This window comes from Ambystoma mexicanum, chromosome 1q (genome assembly GCF_040938575.1).
Source record: "Ambystoma mexicanum isolate Mex_15411 chromosome 1q, UKY_AmexF1_1, whole genome shotgun sequence".
Lineage (NCBI taxonomy): Eukaryota > Metazoa > Chordata > Amphibia > Caudata > Ambystomatidae > Ambystoma > Ambystoma mexicanum.
Window position 1 is genome coordinate 575,921,688 of NC_090922.1, and position 19,438 is coordinate 575,941,125.

A 19,438-nucleotide genomic window follows, 5' to 3' on the forward strand; every position below is an offset into this window, starting at 1 on the left:
TGGGAAGCAGGCAGTGCTCTGAGCTCACCTTCCCCACCCATCATTTTTGCTCACATACTGGTAAATTTCCTAAACTGACAAGTCTTGCACTGACGTGGTTGGGGGTGCAAGGTGGAGCTACCAGATCTAGCCAGACAAATCAAATTATCTGTCCTCTATAGACTGTAATTATGCCTATACTGTGCCCCCAATCCCATTTCACCTTTAATCTTTTGGTTGTGAGGTCACAGCAGATTTAAAAACTCACTGCCCGCCTGTAATGAGCTGAGAGTGCATTTGGAGCTGTAGAATCCATGTGCGTATCCCTGCTTGGATTAATAAAAGCAGCAATCACATTTCTGGACTCCTCTGTTTTTTGGGTATGAGGGATTACCCTCAAGCCAAACTCTGTTTTTCTAACTACACTTCAAGACACTCATCCTTGGACATTGTGACAAGTGCAAGGAGCCATATTGAGAGGGTATACACGCATTTCGCCGACCTATTTTTGGTCGTGGTACTTTTCATCGCCGGATTTTACATCGCCAGAAACCCCGTTTTTTTATTTTTTATTTTGGGGGGTGTTTTGTTGGGGTTGGGGTATTATTATAATAGTAGGTGGGTGTTGGGGGGAACCCCCCCAGAATAAAAAAAAAAACCAAAAACAGGGTTTCTGGCGATGTAAAATCCGGCGATGAAAAGTACCACGATCAAAAATAGGTCGGCGAAATCACGTAGAACCATTGAGAGAAACATATAAGGGTGGGGGTCAGAAACCAGCCACCATTCCATTGCTTGAGCTAAGCTCCTAAGTGCATCTTATATTGATTACGGAGGACTTTCTAAGTTGTGTACACACATCCTGACGAGCACCCTTTCGGATATCTTTTCTTTTTTAGACTAGAAACGTATACTCAGGGACAATTCAGGTTTTATTTGTGAAGAATAAAGGAGCGTCACTAACAATGCCACCATGTTTGTCTCCTGTTTTTGACCTAACACACCTCCTACAGACAAATTAGCCTACCATCAGCAGCCATAGCTCTACAGCTAAGAAACTATGAAAGGAAAATTAAAACATATCATTCACTCTAGGTTGGGTGTACCTCTTTAGTTCGTAGACACCTGGGCTAGAAATAGAAGTAACAACAAAGGGTGGTGTCTCACAAAGGCAGAATCAATATAACAACTATCAAACTAATTAGTCACAACAGTGTATATCAAATTGAACTGGTGGCACACAATTCAAAGAGAGCATGGTAGAGTGCCCCTGCACCTTCTCTCCATGGATGGCTCTGGGCTGTCTGATACTTAACTCTTCCTGTAAGGCCAGCCCTGCTCTCCCACACCCTAACTCCCTTCCTCCAGACCTGATCCCGCCATCTCCCAAGATCAGCCAATGTGGGGTCCCCTTTCACAGCAATCTCAATCATCTCATCACAGCAAACTTGTTTTGGCTATCAGCCTTGTGCTGCTTATGTAACCTACCTGCAACCTACCTAGTTTTGACTATCAGCCTTGTGCTGCTTATGTAACCTACCTGCAACCTACCTAGTTTTGACTATCAGCCTCGTGCTGCACATGTAACCTACCTAATTTTCTCCTTCAGCCTTGTGCTGCATATGTAACCCACCTGCAATCTACCCGATTATGACTTCTCAGCCATGCACCGCACATGGAACATGCCTGTAACACCACATATTGTAATTCCATGTCCACTGTAACTAGCACCTAGATGCCTCAGGGCTTTGTACGCTGCTATAAATGCAAAAATAAATAAATAAATTGCTGCTCTAGTACTCAGATTTGCTACAGGCACCCTGTACAATCTACTTAGACCCAGTCACACCCTGATGCATCAACATCACGGCGAATAGGTTTCAAGGCAAAATCGCACCGTTTCATGTTCCTACTCCTAGTCTTCAAACCGGCTCATGACCTGGCCCTCAATTACATTGTGGACTGTATCGCTCTACACTCTTCCCCTACAGCGCAATGCTCCTAAACTCTCACCAAAGTTTATGGCCCTCTTCTTGCCTGCTCTCCACACGGCCATCAAACAATCCACTGTATGGATCTACTCAAGATCAAGCCAGTGGTGGAAATGGAAAAAATGTGGTGGGGGATCCCTCAAGGTCTGGGTGGGGATGGGGGTGGAGTTTGGTGGGGCGGTGCCTAAGGAGGCACGGTTGGGGGCGGAGCTGGCAGTTGACCTCCGATCAAAGGAAATGTCCAAAATAATAGTTTAAAACAGTGCAATTTCTTCATATATGAATTCCACTTTAAACCACTTCCATGGCACTGGTGATGAGTTACTTCACTGTGCAGATAATAGTTTTGACCAGTGTTGCTGAGTAAATATTATTTAAAATACACAATTTGCATCCCATTTTATTAAAAAGAAACTCCCCATTGGGTACTATTCAAACAGGGTTATTTCTGTTCGCCAGAATTAACGTTTTATTTTATTTGAACCGCATCCGCACAGCTCCTGCAGCTCCCCTCTGAGAGCAGTTGGGTGGCTGCATCATGTGTCATTGTACCAATGTTAATAGGGCTATTTATTATTCATGCAATGTTTGTGGATACCTGTATATATATATTTATTTATGCAAGGTTTGTCGGATACAAGCATCAGACTAACTTGTGTCCGACAAACCTTGCATAAATAAATAATCTGGGTCCATGGATCCGACAAACATTACATAAATAAATAAACCGGGTTGTGGCCGAGAACCGTAACTTCCACTGGTGACCCCAAGCAGGGTGTCACCAAAGGAAGTTACAGTTTGCTTGTCCTGCAGCTGTGACCTGGATCAAAGTCCTGTAGGAGGGGAGGGGAAGTGGGGGCAGAGAGCAGCTCATTGCCGCCATGAGCGTTCTGCTGTTGCAGAGTTTTTTTTCCATTTTTTTTCCATGTAACCCAGTGCAAAGCATGCGTTTGGGGTTTGTGGTGGCTGACTCTGGCCGGATCCCGAGATCCGGCTACACATCTGGTGCCGGATCTCGGATTCGGCGAGAGCCGGCTCAATGACCAGCACTGTTTGCCGTCCTACATTGGGGCACCCTCCACCCCCACTGATCGCTTCACTATCGGACCGCCCTGCCTGCACCACCTGAGCGCCATACACATGTAAATATGTGCCCTGCACCTGTGGAGGTCCTGGCCTATAGCCCAATGCTCATCAGGTCTAGGTCTGTTCCTTGGTCACAGATAGTCCTGATTCCATGCACAGGGGCCCCGGCTGACTCCCTCTCACTCATGCAATCAATAGAACGCTGAAGCAAGCATCTTGCTGCATGTACTGTTGTCCCGGGTGCTGCCTTTCTGGTAGAAATGGCAGACAAAAATAACAAATAAATACAACAAAAACGCAATGTGTGCCAGGCGAAGAAATGGGAAGAGCACGTCCCAATGTAATACAGATGAGCAGGAAACATCACGCATATGGTAAGTGTCCAAAATGCACAGATTCTGCGCTCGCGTCGAGCACAGAGACAGGGACTGCAGTTCAGTGACACGGGACCCCCCGCGGCTGGAAATTAAAGTTATGCAGGGTTTCCAATGGGACTCTTGGTCAGTTTTCGTGAACATCTGAGAGTGTCCCTGTTTTCCAGTTGCGATGTACTTGCTGGCTTTTGTTGAAGCTTAAAGGCAACGAGGGGTGAAGTTGGATACTTCGTTCGTATGAATGCATGCAGGAGAATTACAGCAGTGCAAAGCCAGCTGGCAAGCAGTGGCAGATGGGAGCAGGTGCACATGGAGGGAAGCTCCCGTGAGTGGTGTGTGGTGGGGCAGGCTGGCAGAAGTGAAAGGGTAGGTAGGGTGGGCAGCGTTCGGCAAGGTGGTCCTTAAAGGGCAGCGTCTTCCCTGACAGCACTGCCGGGCGAAGGTGGCTTGGATGTGCTAGATTCCGGGTGCATCGCGGGACTGTTACCATCGCCGTGAAACCCATGGAATTCACCCCGTCCGTCCCTACCAAAAAAATCTGGATTGAAAGTGGATTGCTACTGGATTTTCCCAAACATTTAAATCCTCTTTAAATCCTCTTTAACTCCAGAAACTCCCATTGTACTCAGTGGATTGCTTTTGGATTCCTTTTGGCTTCATGCACCCTGAAATATGTTAATTAGCAATCCTCAGTGGAAAACAATCCAAGCAATCCAATCCCCAAACAATCCACTAAAAATCCAAAAACAATCCAATCCCCAAACAATCCACTAAAAATCCAAAAACAATCCAATCCCCAAACAATCCACTAAAAATCCAAAAACAATCCAATCCCCAAACAATCCACTAAAAATCCAAAAACAATCCAATCCCCAAACAATCCACTAAAAATCCAATCCCCAAACAATCCACTAAAAATCCAAAAACAATCCAATCCCCAAACAATCCACTAAAAATCCAAAAACAATCCAATCCCCAAACAATCCACTAAAAATCCAAAAACAATCCAATCCCCAAACAATCCACTAAAAATCCAATCCCCAAACAATCCACTAAAAATCCAAAAACAATCCAATCCCCAAACAATCCACTAAAAATCCAAAAACAATCCAATCCCCAAACAATCCACTAAAAATCCAAAAACAATCCAATCCCCAAACAATCCACTATAAATCCAAAAGCAATCCAATCCACAAATAATCCACCCCCAAACTATAAAAATCCAAAAGCAATCCAATGCTCAATCCAGCAAAAATCCCAAAACAATGCAATCCCCAAACAATCCTATAAAAATCCAAAACCAGTGCCATCCCTAAATAAATCCAAAAGCAACAGATTACATCTGGCTTCCTTTTGGCTTAATGCACCCGAAATATGTTATTTATAAATCCTTCCTCGTAGAAATCCAAAAGCAATGCAATCCCCAAATAAACCTTTTGAAATTCAAAAGCAATTAATGTAGTCACCAAATAATACTTTACAAATAAAAAAAACAAAGCAATCCTCAAAATATCCTTTAACAATATAGGCATTGTTTCGGTTTATGAGCTGGACTTTTTTTTTAGGAGTTTAACAAAAATAATGTTTACTATAATCCTGAAAAGAAATGCTTAAAAACACATTTGGCTCACCTTGTTGAATTGGGCTTTAAAAGCGTCACTGTGACTTAATTACTACCCATTTCACAGTGTTGCATTTTGAATTGCTTTTATAACAATAGTGATGACTTATTAGGTCACAGTCATTTAGGTAAAATGGCCATGAAAGTCAAGACCATTTAATGGCATATTAACTATATTTAAAAAGAAGCAACACATTTTTTTTCTTCCCACTATATTTATTAAAAAGAAGCAGAGGTTCAATCGGACACTGTGTACATAGCACAAAAACACGACTGTAGCAATCCCAAAAACGGGTGCTTACAATTTAAAAATAAAGGGTGAGAGGGGACCCAGAACCAGTCAGGTGGGATCCAGCCCAGGGAGCAAAGGTGAGAGGGGACACAGAACCAGTCCAGGGGGGGGTCACACGAGTATACAGGCCCAGCCCAGGGAGAAAGCAAGTCGGTGGGGTCCAGCCCAGGGAGCAAGGGTGAGGGGAACCAGAACAGTCCAGAAAGTCACACGAGTATCCAGGCCCAGTCCGGGGAGCAAGCGAGTCCGGTGGGGCCCAGCCACGGGAGAAAGTGAGTCCGGTGGGGTCCAGCCCAGGGAGCAAGTTTGAGAGGGGACACAGAACCAGTCCAGGGAGTCACACAATTATCCAGGCCCAGCCCAGAAAGCAAGTGAGTCAGGTGGGGTCCAGCCCAGGGAGCAAGGGAATGCCCAACTACACTGGTGTAGAAAAGACCAGGTCTGGCTCCTTCTTCATCCGGTAGTTCCCAATTTTATTTTGAAGGGCTTTTCTGTACTCGGATGCAGAGAGTATTGGAAAGCCCATTTCCCTGGCTTTAACATGGATAAATTCTGAAATGCAAAAAAAGATTTGTGTAAAAAGTTTTATAAGAGCAAGCAAAGTACAACTAGTCGCCGCTATAAACTTTATGAAACATAGCAACTAGGATGCAGGCTATGTGAGCAAAGCAGTTCATGATACGATCGTATATTTATATATCGTCTATACACAATGTGTTTCAAAGCGCTTCAAGGCAAGGGAGGGAACAAGGGAAAATACAATGACATTCTTACAGGCCATGAACAGTAAGGATGTGAAATTAACTATTGTACTCGGCCTGACGACAATTCAGATTGTGCTAAGACATAGATATGATATGGCATTTATAACGCGCCTATACACAAGTGTTTCAAGGCATGACGAGGCAAGGGAGGGGAAACTGAGGGAAGACAGACTACTAGGCCAGGTGACATTGAGATTGCGCAGGGGCAGGGGGAAGGGGAAAAGTGCATGGAGGGGGGGGGAGAGGGAAGTGTGGAGCAGAGGAGAAACGGATAAATAGAAAATAAATAAATAATAAAGGCAACAAACAGTGGTAGTGCAGCCAACAAGTGGCAAGTGCTGGGATAAGACAGCAGACAGGGTGTGTCTGATAAATGCATAAAGATAAAGGGCGGGGGGGCTGTATGGGTACAGATACAGACCCCAGTGCAAGGGGTAGCCCAGAGGTAGTGCGAGTGGGTGGCAGGGTGAGCAGGTACCAGGACTGGTCTAGATACCTCATCAGGTGTGACAGGGGAGAGGAAGGAGAGAAGAGGGGGGGCCCAAGAGATCAATTGTGAAGCAATGTGCGCACCAGCAAAATCAATCTCTAGTGTTCCATGTGAGAAAACAGTCAGGAAATGGATATCTACACACATGACACATACGCGCCAAACTCACTTCCCACCCAAGTTACCTTGGAATTTAGGAGGGATTGCAATGTGTATAATTTACAACGGCAACTGCCATTTCAATTGTATTCATTGCAATCCAGCACTTTGCATTTGAATAGTAATGGTTTGGAAAGATCCTTTGGTATATTTGGTCCCTGCGTTTATGTTAATCTCTTCTATTGTGGCATATTTGAGTTAAGGATGCTGTGTTTAAAATATTGCTTTACTCTAACACCTGATTAATATTATCATCAGATGTATATGTACATAATTTATTAACATTGGACTGATACAAGTCTGGGTTTGCCCTGAGCCCGAACCTGCGTTTGCAGATTATGCACAACTGTTTGAGAAAGTGCCCAACTCAATGAGCTATCTTATTAAATTGTCAATTGCCCCATCTAATTCATCAAGATGATGCATCCCTTGCATAAACTCTCTACCAAGAATGTTGTCCAGTGTTTTTTTCTGACTGTTGTGTTGTAGACTTATTTAAGAAACTCTTGGACAAACTTGGCATAGACAGTGAATATGTGCAGAAATGCTCTTGCGACAATGCGCATACTGCATTAAAACTAGGAATTGCATTTTGTCGTGTTTCCATGCTGATAGTTTTCTTTAAAAGATGATGCTAATATAATATTTAATTATATTGACTAGAGATGGTTTGGATGTTATGCTTGTAACACAACACAACATCTGCCACTGCTGTGTCCAACAGTGTGATTCCACTGCAGTAGAAGAGTTGCCTATAGCCAGCATAAATAATGGTATCTCTATTTTTTTGTAGAGTAATAAATACCGCCCAAAAACAAGCACTGGCAATGCCAATAGTTTGGGGTTTTGTGTAGGCTTGGAAAGGCAGTTGCCAGGCAGGCACTGCTTTAGTGGCATTAACTGGCTATCAGTGGTAGCAACTGCAAAATGGAGCGAGCATCTGTGCATATAACAGTAGTGCCTGGCAAATGCCTAATACTTATACACGAGCCAAAACTGTTGGCTTTGCCAATGCTTGTTTTCAACAGAACCACATATAGTGCTTATAAATTGAGTGGGTGGGGGCAGACCTGGTTAAGACATTTTTATTACACCAGTGGCCCGTTTATAGCTTCAATTAAGGGGATCCAAGGAGTGTGTGTTTGGGCAGAGGTGGGTGGAAATGTTCCTTGTGGCTTTAATTTTCACATCCTGAATGGTAAACTATAAGTCCCAGAATGCAAAATAATGTCAACCTGAAAAATCTCTTTAACCCCACTGTATTTTCAGCGATTTAAGACATGCAAGAAGTTGTGTAATAAACAAACGTAGATGTGCAGCTTCTTTGTCACAAACTTCCATTTGAGTTCTAATTGTCCTATTATGCACATGAAAGGCACTGCCACTGAAAAAGATACGTGTTTGCAACCTAAGCACCTCAATGACCTGCAGAGCGTGTGCGTGTGTGCCTAGGGAAACTGGCAGTGGGCACTATATAACTTGGTGACAGTCCATCACCTTTTCCGTTCTGGTATACAAAATATACAAAATAAATGTGTTTCCTTGCAAAGAGGTGCACCAAGCTTTTAACCTAAGAGGATTGGTTTTCCTTGTTTGGAGGTCTTGCCTTACAGGTTTAAGGATGTGTGGGTTAGGGAGGGGGTTAATTACAAAACGAGAAAGAGAGTCTTAGGGCCTACCAAACCTTCAATAAAAAGCTTTAAACTGCCTGAGAGAGTTGGGGTGATTTCTGTGCCATTTGTGACGATCCCTAACCGGGCCAAACTTTCTAACCTCTTCTAACCCTGACCCACCCCTCCTTGTACTTCTCTACCCTATCCATCCTTTGTCACGCATTGCTGTCCCATCCCTTCCCATTCCCACTGTTGCTCGAGTATGCTTTACTATTCTCTATGCACCTACTCCACCCCTCTACACCATACCCCTCTCTAAACCATCCAATGTCACCTCATCCCACTTAACCACACAATCTGCCTCTCTCACCTTCTGTTCCACACTACCATGCACACCCCACCTCACCCATATCTACCAATACCAATCGAAGCTCAGGGGTCACATAGATAGGCTTTTGGTTATCAGCCCACACAAGAAGTCTGATTGTGCATGCTGCAACGCTATGCGGCAGTAACCAATCAAGGTGGCTATTTCCGCAGCAGTGGGGCAGCATGTTTGGTAGAAGCATGCATGCACCACTGAAGAAAATGCACCACGTATTGTCCCTCGAGAACAGGCATTAGACTGGGGGCCGAGGACCTGGAAACCTCTCCTGCTGTCCAGGCACTATACAAAAGTTCAACAAGTGAATAGACTGAAACTTCGAGGGGTGCAGCGGGGCGTGGGTAAAGAGGCAGATCGTGTCTTCCTACGCAGTCATGCTGCAATTGTTAGCATTTCGATGGTGTTCACTTCACAAGCTGCTAACACACCGGGCGATCGTAGGATTTCTTTGGCTGCTGTTGGCTATACCTTTCCCCCCACACACATAGTTCATTCTTTTATGTGAACGTGCTCTGTTCTGAAATGGTGTCCTCTCCCGTGAACCTGCTCGGTTTTTAAACAGTCTATTCTCTCTTGCCTGTACAGGGTCTGAACTCTGAAGCAAGTGTTCTCTGTTGTTTTTATCCCCTCTATTATTCTGTTGATTTTAGAGGCGGTTTATATCCTCTGCTTCATGTCTACCTGATTATGCAGCCTCTGTCCTGTTCTGCTATAAACACTCCCGTTATGAAAGAGGAAATATAAGGGTTTTCTGGAAAGTTTGCCCTAAAGTCACATACTAAAATTATCATTTACTCCAGTCTTGACGCCGAGTCCAGAAAATGCTAATATTGACTATAGGCTGGATGTGTGGCTCCTTTCTTGTTCGTTAGGCATGCAGAGCTGCTCACAAAACACAAATGCGTAAAATGGCGCACGAGTTATGACGGCTGCTTATTTTAAAAGATTGGAGCTGTGTTTGGAATCCCTAGTATTTGTGTGTGCGCAGATATGGCACGAATGTGAATAAAACTGCATACTTAAAAACAAGCAATGCGGCAGGCGGAAAAGCCACCATCCATCGGCGTGGGAAGCAGTAAACCTTGTGGCTGTGGGCGTCTGTGTGCTTGCGAGGGCTGATGACTGAAAAGCTATTGCGGGCTTTGGGGACAATGCGTTTTGCATTTGCTGAATTTTCAGGCATGCGAAAAAGTAAATATCCACATGTACACAATTAGCAGTTGCTACAAACCAGGGCATTTTGAGGCGCCATTGATTTGAGATGAAAATCATATTCTCCGAGGCAAAAAAATGAAACAAATTGGACCATTGAAAGAAAGCTGGAAAAATAAAAAACAAAGCTGCATTTATCACGAGTAATTGTAAAGAGACCACTAGTCACACGCATCGATGTAAACTGAAACATGTGTGTCTGTGTTACCTAACGACGCGAACATAAATAAGCGCGTGGTCACTTACCTTTTGTGTGGTATTTATCCTGTTTTTCGAGCCCACCAGCACCTCCGCCGTATCTTCTTCCGCCGCCATTGCTACCCACGTTGCCAGGCCCAACAAAAAAAAGCTCAATGCCCCTCCAAAACAAGCCGAAAACAGGCCGCCTCCCATTGCAATGAGCAGAAAGTAACAGCGCTCACTCAAAACGAAGTGGTTAGGTCTCCAAAGTAAAAAATGCAACAGAATAGCATTACTATACATACACAGTGCTAAAATAAAAATATTTTACAATAAGCTGCTGCTCACACAAGCAAATTTAACTCCACTCTCCTCAGAAACACTTTTTTTTTAAAACACCCTCTGTTATAAGCAGCACAGTTAAATGATATTCTCTATTTATTTATTTATTTAAATTATTTACTGTTCTTATATAGCGCCCAAAACCCTGAGGTGTCAAGGAGCTTTTACTTGCTGATTACAGAGCAAAAGTACATACAATGCTTAAGGTTACAGTATAAGTACATAAAGATTGGAAAATACATGGTGCCAGCCACATGTTGCATGGCAACCGGGAAGGGGGGGGGCATATAGACACACAGGCGACCAGGGAGAGGTGGGGAGCAAACGGACACACAGGCGACCAGGGAGGGGGGTGGGGAGCATACAGACACACAGGCGACCAAGGGGGGGGAGCATACGGACACACAGGCGACCAAGGTGGGGGTGGGGAGCATACAAACATACAAGCAACCAATGGGGAGTGTTCTGAGGAGCATACGGACACACAGGCGACCAAGGGGGGTGGGGTGGGGAGCATATGGACACACAGGTGACCAGGGAGGGGGGTGGGGAGCATACAGACACACAGGCGACCAAGGGGGGGGAGCATACGGACACACAGGCGACCAAGGTGGGGTGAGGAGCATACAAACATACAAGCAACCAATGGGGAGTGTTGTGAGGAGCATACGGACACACAGGCGACCAAGGGGGGTGGGGTGGGGAGCATCTGGACACACAGGCAACCAAGGGGGGGTGGGGAGCGTACGGACACACAGGCGACCAAGGGGGGTTGAGGAGCATACGGATACATAGGCGACCAAGGGGGGAGGGGGGGTCTGGGGAGCATACAGGCACACAGGCGACCAAGTGGTTGGGGAACATACAGACAGGCGACCAAGGGGGGGGGGAGCAGACGGACACACAGGCGACCAAGGGGGTGTGGGGAGCATATGGAAATACAGGCGATCAAGGGGGTTGGGGAGCATACGGACACACAGACGACCGTCATGGACAGGGGTAGACAGGGCCTTAGGAGTTGGCCTTGTTAGGAGGGCCGGCCAAGCCTGCCGGCCTTCCCATTGGGCCAGATGTAGACAGCCCCAGCCAATCCCATATACCCAGCAGCACCGTGCCCAGCATCCTGGTGCAGGCAGTGGAAACGACCATCTTAGAATGGCAAAAATCCATGGACATAAGGCAGGTAAAATGCAATGCGGCAACAAACAGAGCGTTATCAAAGCTCAACAGTGTTTAAACATTCTCGCTGATAAGATGTCTATGCAGGCACAATTATTGCAATATTCAACAAAGTCAATGTGCCGATGCGCGCCTCGTGTGGGAGCCCAGTGGTGAGGGGCTTACCTTTGCACGTGCATGCAGGCATAATAGTAGAGAGCAGGGGAAGAAGAAAGTTGCAGTCGCTCTGGCAGCCGCATGTGAATGAAGAAAAAAAGATGACTAAAAGTAGGTGACCTTATTATTACAAAATACATTTTGTTGTGTGTCTTGAAAGCACATTTGCAAACCATATGGAGATTAGGCTCAAATTACTTTTCCTTCTGGTAAATGTAGTTTTTCAGTGAAAATTGGGAGGAGGATGGGGTGGGGCAACTAAAATTGCACTTTCTTTTTAGTGTTACACATATTTCTATAAGGATATGTTTGTCAGCATGGTTTATCATGTGATTTGCACCTGTACCTCTTTTACTGCAATGGGCCTGTCAACTCCTGGAACTTGCTCTGGGTGGACGAGGTCTGGTATCTGTATGAGCAGTCTTCACAGCCTCCACCACACTTGGGTCAGGGTACAACACATGCCAAATACCTCCTGCAGAGGACAACCCGCCATTAATTTTCTGTGAATTGTTTAATTCATTTTTCCTTGTCTCCACTGGGGTCTTGATATCTCCCTTTCCAGTGCAGGGAACCACACAAGGGGACTTTCTGGGTTCATGTGTGGGTTTTTCAGTCCCGATGGTGGACAATTTGCTATCAGATAAGTGCAATGCTGCATATGCCCGTTGTAATACAATGGGAGGAAAGTGTTCTTAAATGAAGGCTTTATTCCGGCAGGGTGAAGTTTGATTTTGTTCCACCACTAACAAAGAATAGCCACACCCACCCTTGTGTGGCAGTCTTATCTTTTTTTGTGTTCCCCCATGCAAAAACATAAATCTCTCCCAGTGAATGCTATGCATACATGTCAATATGCCCCATTACGTTTTTAAAGTGCAAGTTTATTCCTGTTTTATTCCTTGCATCCTGGAGCTTGTATTCCCCCATTATAAATCCAGACTCTACGTCCCAGAAAGCAGAATGAAAATATCAGCACTGGACTAAGGTCTCTTGAACGGATGTTTGCATGTATATGGGTGCATAATGGAGATTGCAAAATTGTACACTTTTTTAGACTCTCCGATTTAATAAAAGCGCTGCCCACCACAGCCTCTCTGAAGCTTTGTTAAACTTAATGGAAACCAATTTACTATCAAAAATAATATGTAAACAAACATGTGTGTCTATAGCATGATTCAGAGATTTTTTTAAAATAATGATTTAATGAATGCTCCTGCCGTAGATCAAAGTTGTCACATACAACACACACAGCAAAAGTGTTTACCAATAATAATACAACACAGCATCACAAATAAGAAAAGTGGATCAGAGACCGGACTCAGTATCGGCCATGTGCTAAAAACAAGCATTGGCAAAGCCACTGAAGCCACGTGTAAAACAAGCATTGGCAAAGCCACTAAAGTCACTGAAGACAATGGATAGAGTGCTATTCCTATGGCGGCAAATCCGTATACCCTGAAGAAAAAGCTTAGCGACTGGGCATTATTTGATAAAGAAATAGTTAAGTGCAATGGAACTTTTAGTGCACAAATAAAAGTTCCAAAAGAAATAAACTGTGTGACATTTTTAACCACATTAAAATCCTAAATAACGGCAAACAATGTTTAAACTAGGTAAACATTCCAACATTTAAATGCAGTAAACATGTGTGCCTAGAGTTACTGGATTGTTTTTACTGAGAAACAAGTTGGAAAAAAATCAAAAATAAATCTTCCATTGTAAGACCAAACAATCCTTGCTGGTAAAACAATACAAAATAAATGCGGTAAAAATGTGTAGTGTTGCTGGATTGTTTTTTATTGAGAAACAAATTGAAAATAATCCCAAAATAATCCTCACTTTAAAATCAAACAATCCTTGCTTGTCAAAAAATCCAAAATAAATCCAGTAAAAATGTGTGCCTGCCAATTAGTGTTAGTGGATTGTTTTAACTGAGAAACAAGTCAGTAAAAATCCAAAATAAATCCTGTAAAAATGCGTGCCTGCCAATTAGTGTTAGTGGATTGTTTTAACTGAGAAACAAGTCAGTAAAAATCCAAAATAAATCCTGTAAAAATGCGTGCCTGCCAGTTAGTGTTAGTGGATTGTTTCTACTGAGAAACAAGTCAGTAAAAATCCAAAATAAATCCTCCAACCCAAGACAAATAAATCCTTGCTTGGAAAAATCCCCAAAAAATCCAAAATAAATCCCAAAAAAATCTGCAGCTTGAAAACAAGCCAGAAGCAATCCAAAAACAATCCAAAAAGTGGATTTCTTTTTTACTAGGGGTGGCTCTGCATCTATATACTGCAATGCACACAAACCCTCATGGGGATCAGGTGGGAAACGGTTGCAACAGCGTTTCCTCCTGGGGACAGGAAACCAAGAGGGCGAACCTATCACTATCATTGTGGTTTACATCCTACTATTCATTGTCTCCTCCCACTACTCCACTAACCACTTCACCACCCCTCTCTTGCAGGCCCCAAAGCGCCGAAAGGCCATACAAATGGCACTATATTATTTATTTAATTTACATACACTGAAGAACAAGGCGCTTTTGATCGCAAAAGGACGTATAAGATAAGATATCAGATTTGACAGGAAGCAGCGAGCTCCGTACAATGGGGTGAGTTTGAGTGACATTCTGACGGGGTTGTGGTGGGGAGACCAAATAACATGACATGTGTGAGCACTAGCGGCAGTTGTTAAACCACGTCAATGTAGGCTAAGCACACAAGTCAAACTGTTGAGGGAACAGGACATATAGTGCCTTGGTTTTGGCCAGATACATTGTAATGCTCAAATGCACCATGGTGCAATGGGGGTGAAAAGGGTCACAAAAAACAATTTAGCACATTTTAAGCCAGCTGGAAAGACAACTGCAGCTCAAATCTGCAAACAGGGGTATTAAATGAGAACACTGACAGAAAAGTTGCATCCAATGGCTGTGGATGGAGCGGACTGTTGTTGCTGCAGGGCAGGGAATTAAACTCTATGGCACGCCACATGAATTGTCCATGTTATGGTAATGAGCTTTATATCACGCACCGCTGGCATTTTCATGGTCTCCATGTAAACAGGCTGATCTGAAAAGGAAAGACGGGGAGGGTAGCATTGGTTAGTGGGACGAAGAGGGAGAACATAAGAGTGCTTTTGCTGTGCTGTTGGTAGCTTCAGTTCAGAAAAAAAGTCACTGTGGGTTGGGTTTGCTACTAGATGGCATGGGTTTGGTGTTTTGGTGTGTGGTTCCGTTCAGGGTCGTTTTGTGTGTCTGTGGCAGTGGTCGAAGTGGGCGGGAGTGGTACTCCTCTACTTTTTTAAATTAAGTTTTACTGTTCCTATACTTTTATTTTATAAAGAAACTGTTCCGGAATGGTTTCGTTTTAAAATAAAAGTGTAAGAAGTTGTTGGAATTTGCACTTTTAGTGCAGTGCACTGCGCACTCCCTTAAACAGCAGGCGCATATGTTTTGAGGGTTTGTATTGTGCGGGGCAAGGGGTGTGGTGATGGGGTTTGTGGGGAGCTTGGGCAGGCCAATAGGGAACATAATTCCACTCCTTCCTTTCACACACTTTGACAACTGGTCTGTGGCGTGGTGTTGGAGACAGTGTGTTATGATTGAGTGGGATGTCAGAGGGGGTTTGCAGTTTGCTATGTGATTTCAAGTTGGTGCTGTGGTAGAGGTGTGTGTGTGTTATATTCTGGTGGTGGTACAGCAGTGTGTTTGTAGGAAAATAGAGTGTTTTCGTAAGGTTAATGGTGAGAAAGCAATGTGTGCCCTGTAGGTTACAGTGTTTATTTAGACTGGCATTCCTTATACAGTGGTTACAGATATTCTTTTGTTTGGACTGGCCAGTTTGGTTGAGTCGGTTATGGTGGTACCATGGATTGTGGTGTCTCTTGTATGAGGTTGTGTGTTTCTCTTTAGGTTGAAAGGCTAAAGAGCCATGTTTTAAGTCGTTTCCGGAATGTTAGGTGTTATTCTGTTGTTGGTAGTTCCATGGGGAGCGAGTTTCATAGTTTAGCTGAGATGCGCGAGAAGCCTCACCCACCATATTTGAGTTCTGAATATATTGCTTTATTTCAAGCCGTATGTCATTGCTGGATCTCAAGAATCGTATGGTCTGTGGATGGATATTTGTTTCTTCCACATATTCTGTGCAAAACACAAGCGAAAATGTAATGTACTTGTGTACAGCAGCGTGGCAAATGTCATAAACATGGAATGGACATGCCATCGTATGTTACATGAAAGATGGGAGACCCTCAACGAGCCGGGATAGCGCCGAAAGAGTTTCATCAAACTCGTACATGTACCAACTCATCCATTCCCAAAAGTTCTTTGTTACTTCTATATAGGTGCCACGCTGTGTTCTCCTGCCTAGTCATCCGCCGTAGCCAATGACATGCCAAAGACATGCCACCTTACAGTAAACAGGTCACCAGTGGCGTTGCTGGGGGAGCTGCTGCAACGATTACGTTTCTAATGGGAAATAAAGCGGCTCACTGGTCATAGGATGTCACCTTTATAAAATATCACACACACGGCTGCCCCGAAGGACCAGTGCAGGGCAGGGGAGCTGCATTCTAAGAGAGCAGGGAAGGACGCGTATGCAGAGCTGCAGGCAGCCCTACGGATAAAGGGTGTATCGGCCAATTTTACCCACTGAGAATAGGCAAATACTCCCAAAACATTACAATTAGAGAGTAAAAATACTCCTGACAGAAAATAGGAAACAGACACGGTGGACCCTGAGCCCCTGCTTTCACCCACACAGCTCCATGGATATATTTGGGCCAGCAGTGCACGTAGTACCACAGGAAAAAACTACTAATCTTACTGCCTGATCGGAAGAAATACACATGTATCTTTTATTGTGTATGAGTAACTAGGTGCAAAGGAATACATATTACAAAAACATTTCTGTTTTTTAGTTAAAACATATTTTGACTCACTTACAAAATACTCCCATTGGGAGTTAGACTTACGTTTTTACTCCCTAAAAATCGTTTTACTCCCTACTTTAAAAAACAGGGAGTAAAATACCCTCACTTCAAAATCTTATCTGGGGCACTGGCTACAGGGATTAAAATACAGGATGCAAAAGGACAACAGGCTGAATTTGCGCTCCTTTCTAAAATGAAAAGCATTTAAGAAAAAGAAGGATAACAAGTGCTATTGGCGCCCATGTGGCTAACAAAATGGTCCCCCCTGTGAGAAACCCGAGGGTATTCTCACTCCTAAGACCTCTGGATCCTCTTCTCAAGTGGCCAGGGAAAGGCCATCACTTTTGGATCCCGACCCTGGATGTGGAGAAGTGAGGGAGGATCACCTGAGTGCAGGGTCCTTGGGAACTGGGAGTGGGGTACTCTTATGAGAGACATGGTATACCCCTTATCTAGTTGAGACTCTAGCAAAACCTCCCCCGACCTTTATGGGTTATTGTAAGACTGTGCCCCTCATTCCCCCACATATAACACGTAATGGTACTGAGAAGAAGAAGAGGCAACTAAGAGTAATGAACACAGCCCACTTTCACCACTTTGGTACTGGGATGAGGAAGATTCCTGCAGAGAGCTGCAAGGGTCAGGTATGTCATTGTAATTATGGTCAGGCAAGTCTCATTGGAGGCCCACACTTGCAGCCTGTCAAGGGGCTACAGGTGTATAAAAAGAGATTGAGAGAGCAGAGCAGAGAGCAAGAAGGAGGCCTGTGCGTAGGTAGTCAGCAGGAAACTGCGCTTCAGTGGAACTTGGTTTAGTGGGACCGGACGTGGAGCAAGGACTCCGGTGAACTTCTCAGAAGACCTACACAGCCCGTAGCCATGGAGATGTGTAAGTATTTGCAGTCTGGGAGCCTCTGAAAACTGTGCTCGGCAGCAGGAGCTGCGACGAAGCACCAAGGAGAGTGGACGCTGCCCACGTCCAGAAAGCAGCATTCCTGGGAGCCGGTGTGCAGAGAAGGACGTGCGGCAGGCAAACAGAGCGTGACAGAAGGAGATGCCACAAGCCGGTGAGTGTCAGCAGAAGACGGATGAATGCTGGGGCGCTCCTACAATGTTTTTGAATACTGAACTAAATGGAACTTTAAAATACAGTGAAACCAATGCATACTGAATGCCACTCCAAAGGGAACTTTATAATTAAGCGGCATTGAATGTTTATCAGACCCTGAATTGAATGAAACACTGAAATTAAACATTTTAAGGATGAAATGTAATAAAGCTAAGCAATAAAAGTGAATAACCCAAATGCCCAGATCAAAACAGATACCAAAGAGGGCCCAAGGGTGACAGAGAAACCTAAGAAGTTGGGTGTGAGTAAAATACCCTAAACTGGACATTTATGAATGAATGCAGAGTGACAAGGCCTAAAAGATTGTAAAGGATGTGTGACAACTGATGGCAGAGCCAAGAGACTGATGAGGAAAAGCTAGAAGATACACTTTGAAGCCAAGAGGCCAAGAGTCAGGGATCCTGGTTGTGTGAGGGGTGGACCGTTTGATCTGACAACTGGACCTAGACCAGTGAACCCTACATGTTTGAAACTTAAAGACATAGTGATCATGTACATAAAGTCTTAGGGAACGGAATCCTGAGACTTGAGGAGCTGCATTGTGTGGTCTTGAGAACAAAGCCTCAAGACCTTTTGTTTGTTTGCGAACGATGGTGCTTGAAACTTGGGGAAGGGAATTCAGAGGATTAGTTTTGAACTATATTGAACTGTTTCACCTTGAACTGAAGAAAGGTAATCTTGAGACTTTGGTGTGGAACTTTCTTATACTTGGGTAAGGATAGGTGAAAGAAAGCTGCGAGCTGGAAGAAGCTCAGAACCTTGAGTTGAACACTATTTCTTTTGATTTTGACATCCGTATCCCGCTAGATTTTAAAAAAAAAATCGGCAAGCAGTAAACTGCAAAACTGGGAGGTCAAGCTGCCTGACAAGCACAGGAAAGGGCATCTGGCCAGAGTACCTGTTGTATGCAAAGAAGATGACAGAAAGGCAGCCCCTGAAAAGACTACGTTCAGACAATACCAATGAATCTTCCAAGAAAGGAAGGCCTACTTCCTCTGAGGAAGATGAGAACACTGATCCCTTGCTCTCTGTGGGGTCTTATGACCAAGGGAAGAATGGGTTGTGAAACCAGACACACCGGCAATCCTTTCTGTGAAATCGCAAATCCAGAAACTGAGCAGTAATGCATTTGAAACCCCCATCATGATAAATAGCCGGCGTCACTGGGACCCTGCAGGTGAAGAGTATTCGAGTGTGGGAGATCTTAGTAACTCTCTGGATTCCAGTGCATCGGTAGGAGACAATCTATCACTGTTTCACGTTGCTGACCAGCCTGTTGTGAAACCGGTTGTCACCATGTTTGAGAAGAAGCAGACCCCAGAGATGGCACCACCAGCTTCAAAGCCTTTGGACATTCATGCCGAAGGCATGAGTGCAATTTGTGTCAAACTGTTGAAGTCTCTGAAAGAAACACCAAGTATTTCCAATCCAATCCGTATGCGCAGGGAGCGAGACGCTGAGTTAGCAATGGTTTGTGGAGCGTCGGATGTCCAGAACCCATAGAGAGAAGCAGTGATTAAGCAGCAATGTCTAAAAAATGCAAGCAATGAGGAG

At 44.3% G+C, this 19,438-nt stretch overlaps 1 long non-coding RNA gene across 1 annotated transcript; it reads right to left on the reverse strand.

Moving 5' to 3' along the window:
• Positions 1-5,246: 5,246 nt before the first annotated feature.
• Positions 5,247-10,305, reverse strand: LOC138532519 (uncharacterized). Its single transcript, XR_011284858.1, has 2 exons — positions 10,213-10,305; positions 5,247-5,895 (listed from the first exon to the last, which is right to left on the reverse strand). It is a non-coding gene; the product is annotated as an uncharacterized lncRNA (long non-coding RNA).
• Between the last annotated feature and the right edge of the window lie 9,133 nt (positions 10,306-19,438).